The sequence below is a fragment of the Chenopodium album genome, chromosome 23 (assembly GCF_948465745.1).
Source record: "Chenopodium album chromosome 23, dcCheAlbu1.1, whole genome shotgun sequence".
NCBI classification, from domain to species: Eukaryota; Viridiplantae; Streptophyta; class Magnoliopsida; order Caryophyllales; family Amaranthaceae; genus Chenopodium; species Chenopodium album.
This window is the reverse complement of record NC_137856.1, coordinates 33,559,489-33,570,747: the sequence shown is the minus strand read 5'-3', so window position 1 is coordinate 33,570,747 and position 11,259 is coordinate 33,559,489. Positions and strand designations below refer to the sequence as shown.

At 38.7% G+C, this 11,259-nt stretch overlaps 1 pseudogene; it reads left to right on the top strand.

Annotated features, from left to right (window-relative positions):
* Positions 1-9,095: 9,095 nt before the first annotated feature.
* Positions 9,096-11,253, top strand: LOC145607424 (anthocyanidin 3-O-glucosyltransferase 7 pseudogene; annotated as a pseudogene).
* The last annotated feature ends 6 nt before the right edge of the window (positions 11,254-11,259 follow it).

The window sequence follows — 11,259 nt, the reverse complement described above, 5'->3', positions numbered from 1 at the left end:
TCTATGATAGGAGCTGAGAGACGAGAAGGCACAAAATTATTAAAACGAGAATAGTTTGTCATGATGGTGTCCCTCCTTTGCTCTATAGTCCAATCCCATATTTGTCATTTTCTAACAATGGTGGATGGAGTAGGAATTGAAGGTGTTCAAATTAAATAATTTACCTTTCCCTCAAAAAAAAACATTAAATAATTTACCTTATAAATAAAATTATTGATTTCCTACTCTCTTCTGACAAAGTATATAACATATTCTTGGGCCTTACTCAATTGTAAGCATAGAAATATATATTATATACTCTATCAAAAAATATGTTATATACTCTATCACCTTCGTTTCGTAATAATCTCAACACCTTTTTTTACGCCCATTTCATAATAATTGCAGCACTTTCATATGTAATGAGGACCCATTACTAACAATTAAATATATCCCCATTAACTATACTTTATATTATAGAACTAGTTTAAGACCTATGCCATGCACGACATTACTAAGGGTATGTTCACATTTACTGAACTGAGCTGAACTGAATTAAATAGAGCTGAAATACATATTTTATGAGAGAAGAAAATTAGGCTACTGAACTGAACTGATTGGAGCTGAGCTAAAATAATAACTGAAATTAAACTGAAGTGAATATGTCCTAAAACTTAATTCATTATTTTTTATTAACATAACAATAATTTATACTATTTCCACTTTATTTATAAAAAACTTAGATATAGCATGATGTTACAAAATTTCAATTTTGTAATAAATAAATTACTCCTTTAGTTAGTTCTATAAGGAGTACTAATTTGAAAAAATAATATTTAAATATATAAATAAAATAACAAATTGCATATAATATAATTGACTATTTATTTTATTTCTTGTGAGTAGCAGGAATTGTTTCTTTTATACTCCCTCCGTTTTTTTTATATGCATCACTTTGACATTTAAAATGTACCATGGTTGACTTAATTTTTTCACCTCTAAAAAATAAATAAATATTATTATATAATATAACATTAGTTTGTCATAATGTCTAGTTCCATAACATAATTTTACTACAATTTTTACTAATACACGATTAAAGATATTAATGGTCAAAGTAGTGTCTCGGCAAATATGCCGGCCAACTGATGCATATATATAAAAAAAAAACAGAGGGAGTACGAGTTACTTCTTTGGCGTTTCTAGAGAACCACAAGAGCGAATAATAAAAACCAATTCAAGGATCTCCTACAATTGGGAGAAAAACTCTAATTATCTGAGTTATGATAACTCTCTAGGAAATATTATACTTAGTGGATAATTTTATAAAAAAAAATAAAATATGAAATGTAAATATATTCGAGATACTTAAAAATATTTTTTATGCATTTTTATTAGGAAAAATTAGAAAAAATAATCCCAACTTTCATCAATTTTGGTACAATAATCCCAATTTTGGATTATTCTGGAATAATCCGAACTTTGGGGGGTCTTCATTTTCTTCGGTCCTAATGACCGGTTACCTGTTGAGAAGGTTAATTTTTTATTTTTTTAAAAAGCCACGTGTCAGCACATGATTTGTCCAAAATTAAAAAAAAACTTTGAAAATTAAAATAAAAAAAAAAACATAAAACCCACCCCTTCCTCCTTAACCGCCACCCAAACCACCCCCTCCCAAGCCCCCACCCCGAAAACACCCCACCCCCAGCCGGAAAACCTCCCCCACCCCAAAAACACCCCCCACCCTAGCCGAAACACCTCCCCCTCCCCTTCCCCCACCCTCAAAAACGGCCGAAAACGGCAGGGGGCTTAATTTCCGGCCGTTTTCGGCCATTTTCAAGGGTGGGGGAAGGGGGGGAGTTTTTACGGGGTGAGGGAAGGGAGGGGAGGGGGTTTTACGGGGTGAGGGGGAGGAGGTTTTACGGGGTGGGGGAAGGGAGGGTGGGGAGGGTTTCGTGGGTGGGGGAAGGGAGGGGGAGGGTGGGGAGTGGTGGTCGGGGGGTGGGGGGAGTTTTCCGGCTGGGTGAGGGTATTTTCGGGGGTGGGGGCTTGAGGAAAGGGTGGGGAGGGGTGGTTTAGGTGGGGAACTGGTGGTTTGGGGGGGAATTTTTTTTTTTCTAATTTTTAATTTATTTTATTTATTTTAATTTATTTTTTTTGGACCAATGACAAGCTGACATGTGTCATGGTGACCTCTTATTAAAGGTTGTTGACTCACGTTAACCGGTTTGGGACTGAAGAAAATGAAGACCCCCTAAAGTTCGGATTATTCCAGAATAATCCAAAGTTGGGATTATTGTACCAAAATTGATGAAAGTTGGGATTATTTTTTCTAATTTTTCCTCTTGATTAAAGTTGAGAAAAATACCCATATCACCGGTAAATTATAATTTCTTTGATTAATTAGTTCTATTTTTTTTTTCTTGGTGAAAGTTGATTGAATAATTAAGATTACATATTTTATCGTTTAATTATTATCTTTTTTATTTAATGCTCTATATATATGGATGGACAATAGCATCGAAAAGAATCACTAGTAGTCCCTCGAATAGGGTTCGAAAAAACGCTCTCTGCTAGGGTTCGTATATTCGTTTTTTTTTCTCAATTTTCGACCATAATCCTCTGCAATCCTCTGTAATTTTTGTCCTGTTTACAATTTACTCTCTGCTTTACTGTTTTATCGAACGTGATGGATGATCAATTGGTTAAAGCTTGGGAAAACTTGAAATTAACCGATGAGGAGAATTTTGTCTTGGGTGAATCGAGTGATATGGTTGAGGAAGATGTTCCTAACCAGAAGTTGGCCTTATCTCTGGTGGGGAAGCTCCTCACGAAGAAGTCTTTCAACATTGAGGCTATGAAACGTGTTCTAAAGAACCTATGGAGAATTGATGACAATGTTGCAATCAGGGTTGTCGATACAAACCTCTTTGTTTTCCAGTTCTTTAATGATGTTGATAGGAAGAAGGTGCTTGATGGTAGGCCGTGGGCTTTTGACAACCAAACCCTCTTGCTGAAGGAAATTTGTGCAGATGAACAACCCTCTGATATTACTTTTGATTCGTGTCCGTTTTGGGTGCGAATTCTTGATGTGCCGTTTGGTAAGCGTTCGTCTCGCTTTGTTAGGGAGGTAGGGAATTGCATTGGTGAGTGCTTAGAGGTTGACGAGACTGATCCTATTGGGTGGGAGGAGTTCATGAGGGTGAAGGTGTTGGTGAATATTAATAAGCCGCTTCGTAGAGGGATGAAGGTTGCTGTTGATTCGAGAAAGACAAAATGGGTGGGATTCAAGTATGAGCGTTTGGGGGACTTTTGTTATTATTGTGGTCGGATTGGCCACAATGATAAGGATTGTGAGGAGAAGGAAAAATGTGATGTTGAATCTCCATTAGTTTTCCAGTACGGACCTTTCTTATCTGCTTCCCCATACCGATCAAAAATACCTGCTACTGAAAGAGAAAAAGAGAAAAAATGGATGGAGAGTTTGTCAAGAGGAGGGAGAGTGCAACGATCAAAGTATAATGACCCTTCTGTGATCAGACTTGGGCCGCCTGGGGCTGCAAGAAAATTGTTGTTCTCTTCGCCAAGTGATAGCCCTGACCGTACTCCTATGCCCCGTGGTATCTCTCTCCGTCCAATTGCTGATGAGAGTGGTGCTAACTTAGTGCTGCGTCCGGTTGTGATTCATGAACAAGTTGACAATAGTGTGAATGTGGAGTCTACTGCTGATTTGGTGTGCACAAAATCTGCTGGGGAGGTGCGTGGTTCGACTGCTACTAACACAGGTTTTGGCGAGGTGGTTGAAGCCCCTGGGGATAAGCCATCTACTCTGAAGAAAAGCCGTAAAAGAGCTCAGCAGAATGAGGCTGTTGACATGGATCTTTCGGAGAGTGGTGATCCTCTTAAACTATCAAGGAAGAGATCAGTGGAAGCCGTGCTTGATGTCTCTCCCAACGTTCATAGTACTGTTGCCGAAAAGAAGTTGAAGCTTGATGTGAGTTCTGACTTTTCTGGTGTTTCTTTTGCTAAAGTAGAGGGTCTTGGGGATGTCCAAGCCCTCGAAAAACAATGAAAATTTTAAGTTGGAACTGCCACGGGATTGGCAACCCGTGGACAGTTAGGGCCCTCCAAGATCGTTGTTGGAGGGATAGGCCTAATATTGTTTTTGTGATGGAATCTATGATTGATGAGAAACGTCTTAATAAAATAAAAAATAAATGTGGCTATGTTGATGGTGTTTGTATTAGTAGTGTTGGAAAATCTGGGGGTATGGGAATGTGGTGGAAGGGGGTAAGGGCTAATGTTGTTTCCTATTCTGTGCATCACTTTGCTATCGATATCTTGGATAATAATAATTGTGCAATGTGGAGAGCTATTGGCATTTATGGTTGGTCGGAACAAGCCAACAAACATTTGACTTGGTCCCTTATGTCCTCTTTGAAAGCTGCGTGTAACTTGCCATGTGTCATGTTTGGTGATTTCAATGAAATTATGTGTATGAGTGAAAAGGAAGGTGGTGTTCCGAGAAATGACAGGCTTTTGGATGCTTTTAGGGAAGCCATGGATAATTGTGCTCTGCGTGATTTGGGTTTCAAGGGTAGTATTTTCACTTGGGAACGGGGTAACTCTATTGACACTTTTGTTCGTGAAAGATTAGACAGATTTTTGGCTGATGAGGAGTGGTGTACTCTTTTCCCTGATTTTGAGGTTCGGAACATGCCTATTTTCAAATCCAATTCTGACCATGCACAAATATTGTTATCCACTGAGAAGAGGGGTGACAGACATAATGGGGGATCGGCTTTTAAATTCGAATCGTTGTGGCTCTCTCGAGAAGATTGTGGGGATGTGGTGGCGAAGGGATGGTATGATAGTGCGGGTCTTGATATGGCTAGAAGGGTGGCGGTATGTGGAGAGAATTTGGCGTCGTGGGCTGCTATCACCTTTGGATCGGTGAAGAAAAAAATTAAAGAAGGTGAGGAGAAGTTGCGGGCATTGAAAGCAGGTACGATGGATGGACCAAAATTGGAGATGTGTAATGCTTTGTCGTTGGAGTTGGAGGCCTTATACAGATTGGAGGAATCATATTGGTATGCTAGAGCAAGGGCTAATGAACTCCGGGATGGTGATAAAAACACTAAATATTTTCATCATAAGGCGAGTCAGAGGAAAGAACAGAATAGAATTAAGGGCCTTTTTGATGATGCGGGGGAGTGGTTCGAGCAGCGTGTGGACTTGGAGAGGTTGATTTCTGCCTACTTCTCTAATCTTTTTGCTACTAGTTATCCGACTGGGTTTCAGGATGCTCTTGAGGGAATTGAAAGGGTGGTCTCAGATGACATGAACACCATGCTTGACTGTGAGCCGACTGCGGAGGAGATTAGAACTGCTCTTTTCCAAATGCACCCTAATAAAGCTCCCGGCCCCGACGGTATGCATGCTCTTTTTTTCCAAAAATTCTGGCATATTGTTGGTCCTGATATCGTTGCCTTTGTGAAGGGTTGGTGGAGGGGGGATGTGGATTTATTGGAGGTTAATAATACTTGCATTGTTCTTATTCCGAAGTGTGATTCTCCTTCTCATCTTACGGAATTCCGACCTATTAGCTGTTGTAATGTGATTTATAAAATTGTGTCGAAAACGGTGGCTAATAAATTGAAGGGTATTTTGGATAAGGTGATTTCCCTTAATCAGAGTGCATTCATTCCAGGTCGGTTGATTTCTGACAATGCTCTTGTTGCTTTCGAAATTTTTCATGCTATGAAACGTGGAGGGGAGGGGAAGGATGGTAGTATTGCGTTGAAGTTGGATATGAGTAAGGCGTATGATCGGGTGGAATGGGTCTTTTTGGAGAAGGTGATGTGTAAGATGGGTTTCTCGATGGCATGGGTTGGTAGAATTATGAGCTGCTTACAAAGTGTTCAGTTTGCTTTCAAGATCAATGGGCAGATTTCGGGGTCTGTTACTCCTTCTAGGGGCCTCCGTCAAGGTGATCCGATTTCTCCATACTTATTTTTATTATGTGCTGACGCTTTTTCGTGTCTGATTAATAAGGCGGCTAAGGAGGGGTTTATTCATGGAGCCAAGATCTGTAAAGGGGCTCCCCGGGTGTCACATCTATTCTTTGCCGATGACAATATTCTTTTTGCTAGAGCTAATACTCAAGAGTGCTCTGTGATAGCTAATATTATTAGCAAGTATGAGAGAGCTTCTGGCCAGAAAATTAATTTAAACAAAACTGAAGTTGCCTTTAGTAAAAAAGTTTGCATCAATCGTCGGAAAGAAATTGTTGATACTTTGGAAGTGCGGGAAGTTGAGAAACATGAGAAATATCTTGGATTACCTACAGTTATTGGTAGATCGAAGCGTGCTATTTTTGCCGGGTTGAAGGAAAGGTTATGGAATAAATTGCAGGGTTGGAAAGAGAAGCTTTTGTCTATGCCGGGTAAAGAGGTTCTGATTAAAGCAGTAGCTCAAGCGATTCCAACCTATATGATGTGCATGTTGAGGATCCGGATGGTATCATTGATGAAATCCACTCTCTTTTAGCTCGATTTTGGTGGGGCTCTACGACAGCGAGGAAAAAACTCCATTGGCAAAAATGGGAGGAATTATGCAAACCGAAATGTCTTGGTGGTATGGGTTTCCGCGATCTCAAATGTTTTAACCAAGCTCTATTGGCAAAACAATGTTGGAGGTTACACCATAACCAAGGTACTCTCTTACATTCTATTTTGAAAGCAAAGTATTTTAAAAATTGTGATGTGTTGGAAGCTAGTAGGGGTTTCGACCCTAGTTATACTTGGAGGAGTATATGGGGTGCAAAGTCTTTGCTTCTTGATGGTTTGAAATGGAGAGTGGGGAATGGGAGTAGAATTTCGGTTTGGGATTCGGCATGGCTGCCTGGCCGTTCATTTGTGTGTGTGCCAACGCCACTGCCTCATAGTAATATGGAGCTTCGTGTGTGTGATTTGATTGATCATGAAGCTATGGTTTGGCGGGAAGATGTGGTTATGGAGAATTTTAATGCTGTCGAGCAGTTGCAAATTTTATCAATTCCTTTATCTGTGAGAGCTATGAATGATGTAATGTATTGGTGGCCATCTAAACATGGGGTTTTTTCGGTGAAATCGGGGTATTGGTTGGCTAAGCAAGGTGCAGCAAGTACACATTCCCAGTCACTTAGTGCTGTATGGAGATTAATTTGGGGTATAAAAGGGCCTCCGAAATTAGCTCACTTTCTTTGGAAATCTTGCAAAGGCTTCTTAGCAGTTCGGGAGAGGTTAGTTTTTAAGCATGTGATGGACAATGCTACTTGTTCTATTTGCAGGTGTGGAGATGAATCTGTAATACATGCCCTGTTTGAATGTTCTGCTGCTCAACGCATATGGGCAGCAAGTAACTTCTCCTTGCTGATTTCCCAGGCCTCGTCCAATGACTTCTGCGATAGGCTTCTTTGGCTAGCTGCAAAAGTCAGCAGTACTGAGCTGAGAACAATTGCTTCTCTTGCGTGGGCTGCCTGGTGGTGTCGAAATATGGTGGTGTTTGATGGCGCAAATGTATGCCCAGTTAGTGTTGCTTCAAACCTCCTCAAATCTGTCACTGATTATGGTGAGTATGCGAAGAATGTGTTTATGGGGTCTGCTGTTCCGAGGCAGCAATCTGCCAGTTCGTGGGTTCGGCCTTGTGGTGGATTGGTGAAGATCAATTGCGATGCTCATGTGGGTTCTGTGTCAGGGCTTGGGGTGGTGATTAGGGACGAGGTTGGCAACATCTTAGCGGCTGCTGTGCGTAGGGAGAGAACTGGATGGGGGATCGATGATGCTGAAGCTGTGGCTTGCCGTTACGGACTCCAAGTAGCTGCTAGATTGGGCTACAATTCGGTGATTCTTGAGAGTGATTCTACCAATGTTGTTGATGGTGTGAAGAGGAATGCTGCTGCTTACACTCCTTTCCTTTTGCTTGTTGATGATATTTGTTCTCTGTCTCGTAGTTTTATTGATTTTTCTATTTCTCATGTTAAGCGTGCGGGTAATGTTTTAGCCCACAATGTTGCTTGGTGGGATTCTAATGGTTGTAACGAACGTGTTTGTTTAGGTCCTTTCCCTCAAAGTCTTTTAGCTTTGGCGGAAATTGACCTCCTTTAATATAATTTCCCGCAGGTGTTTTCAAAAAAAAAATATATGGATGGACAATAATAATACTTATTGAAGTAAGTCATTTTTTGTTTGTGTAGCTTTTGATCTAAAAATAATATGAATGGATAAGGAAAAAATAAAGTCAAAGATTAATAAATCTTTAATGATTCGTGTGTCAAAAAAATGTGTAGGAAAATTTTAATACACACTCAATATGTTATTATATAATGTAATAGAAAATATTCTCGATGCTTAATGGCAATTTAATTCAATATTACATACGGATGTTTTCTATTCTGAACTATAAATTAAATCTGTTTGACTGAAATATATTTAAAAATTCTTAGCATATAATATTGATATCAGTACTAAGAATCTTTTATTTATTACTATTCATGATCTATAAAATCAATACTAATATATTTATTGTTCGTAAATAAGGATGTCAATGAAAAAGATGTAGAAAGAATAAAGAACTTTTTTGTTTGGAAATTGTTTTGGGAGGAAAAAAAAATAGCACCAGTAAATGACACGTGTTATTCCTAGTGTCTATTTTAATGTTATATATATGAAGTATATTGATTTTCTTTTTGGTCTCACTCTATAATTTTCCTAAGAATTTATGCAACATCCGCAATTATTACGAAAACGGAGGGTGTATGACTTTAAATAAGTTGTTCGCAAATTTATTGATTCATTTCATTCCTTTACATTGCGTTACAAAGATATCATGTTTGTTGTGCGCAATAGTACAGTAACAGTACTATAGTGAGTACAACATAGTTAATTTGATTTTGATAACTGAAAAGATGTATCAGATGAGTCTATTGTTGGGAAAAATTGGGGAATTAATTGAACCTCTGTAGTAGAAGGTGGAAAATTAGTACATATAGCTAGACATGTAACATGAAATTTTCATAAAAATTGGCTTGACATTTTTTTTTTCCCCCTTTTTAAAGCCTATTTCATTCCTTTGCCATGGAAGATAGCAACACCAATGTCAATGCCAAAAACACCCATCATATAGCTGTATTTGCCTTCCCATTTGGCAGCCATGGCTCCCCTCTCTTAAACATAATAAGGCAGTTAGTCGCCTTAGCACCGCGAAACAAGGTGCATTTCTCTTTTTTTAGCACACCCAACTCAATAAACTCTCTATTTCCAAAAGGGTCTAAAAATGATGTAGATTACCCCAACATCAAGGCCTATGAAATATGGGATGGTAAGCCTGTAGGGTATGTTTTTAAGGGCAATCCCTTGGAGGAGATTGACCTCTTTGTTAAGGCGGCGACTAGGCCGGGTGCATTGAAGAAGGTGTTGGAAGAAGCTGAGGAGGATGTAGGTGTTAAAGTGAGTTGTGTTATGGGAGATGCATTCTTGTGGTTTTTATGTGATTTGGCTAAGGAAGTTGAGGTGCCTTGGGTGTCTTGCTGGATCCCAGGAGAACATTCTTTCTCTGTCCATGTTTATACTGATGCAATTAGACAGAGGTTTGGTACTCAGGGTAAGGCTCTAATAAACTAAGACTGGATTCAAATTGGACCGATAAAACCAGTCCAAAACCTGAACCGGACTGGTTTGGAGCAGTTTAGACTTCTTTATTAATCTATTAAAATATTAAGGAAATTTTAATTTTTTTTAAGAAATTTTAAGAAATCTAATTGTTCAATGCCTTCCTGCATTAAACTTTGATCCAAAATAACTCATAATATAAAAAAATACTCTCAAATCATAGATTGAGAACTTAATCATTTTAGGGTTTATAAGCATGCATAATAAACATCAATAACTATCTAGAAATCTATACTAAAGGTAGTGTGATACAGGACAATGTGTCATCTCCTAATTTTCCCGCCTTTTTTAAATTATTTATTAATTTTTTGGTGAAATTTTCATGATATTATGATTTTGAAAATTTTGGACCAAATTGTATTGGAGACTTAAAAGTTCTATATTTAAACCTAAAAATGGGATTCTTTATCTTTGGTCAAGTTTGATTAAAAATTTGAACACCCCTTATTATAGAATATAGGTATGACATAATAATATGTTAAATTAATCTTTTCCTAAACAAAAAAAAATGTAAAATTATCCTTCACAATGGTCACACTCACATCTGTTGTTCTGATCATTTCATGTGATTGATCTAGGCATTGAAGAAGGGAGAGAAGAAGAAATTCTGGATTTTATACCAGGACTAAACAAGATCAGGGTGAAAGATATACCAGATGGAATAGTAACAGGAAATCTTGATTCACCCATCTCCCAAATTCTACATAAAATGAGTCAAGTTTTACCTTATGCAAGTGCAATTTGCTTGAGCTCTTGTGAAGAATTAGACCCAATTGTTACCAATGACTTAAAGTCTAAGCTCTCGAACGTGTTTGCTGTCGGTCCTATGAGCCTACTGGTTGCACCAACAAAAGTGGCAGACACTTATAATTGTTTGGGTTGGCTTGACAAACAAAGGGCTAACTCAGTTGTTTATGTGAGCTTTGGTTCTGTTGCTGCACCAACTCCAAATGAGCTTTTCGCTTTGGCTGAGGCTCTTCAAGCTAGTGGACTCAAGTTCTTGTGGTCGATTAAGGATCACTTAAAGGTATGGTACTATTAATTACTGGCTCTGTCTATATATATAACAGTCATGTTTACGTAATACGTTATAATAATCTATAGTGTTGCATTGAACTTATTTACGTGACCTAAATAGGTACACTTTCCAAACGGTTTCTTGGAAAATAACAAAGAAAATGGCATGTTAGCCCCTTGGGCACCCCAAGTAGATATCCTAGCACATGATGCAGTAGGGGTGTTCATCACCCACTTTGGTTACCATTCCATCATTGAGAGTATAGCAGCTGAAGTTCCAATGATTGGGAGGCCCTTTCTTGGTGACCACAAGCTAAACGGACGACTGGTAGAGGCCGTTTGGAAGATTGGACTGCTAGTTGAAGGAGGGGCTTTTACCAAGGATGAAGTATTAAAGAGCTTAGATCGAATTTTATGGTGTGATGAAGGGAAGAAAATGAAGGAAGCTATCAAAATCCTTAAAGATGTTGTTGGAAAGGCTGTCGCCCCTGATGGGAGCTCCAACAAGAATTTTGAGTTGCTATTGGAACTAGTAATGAAAACGTAGATGTAG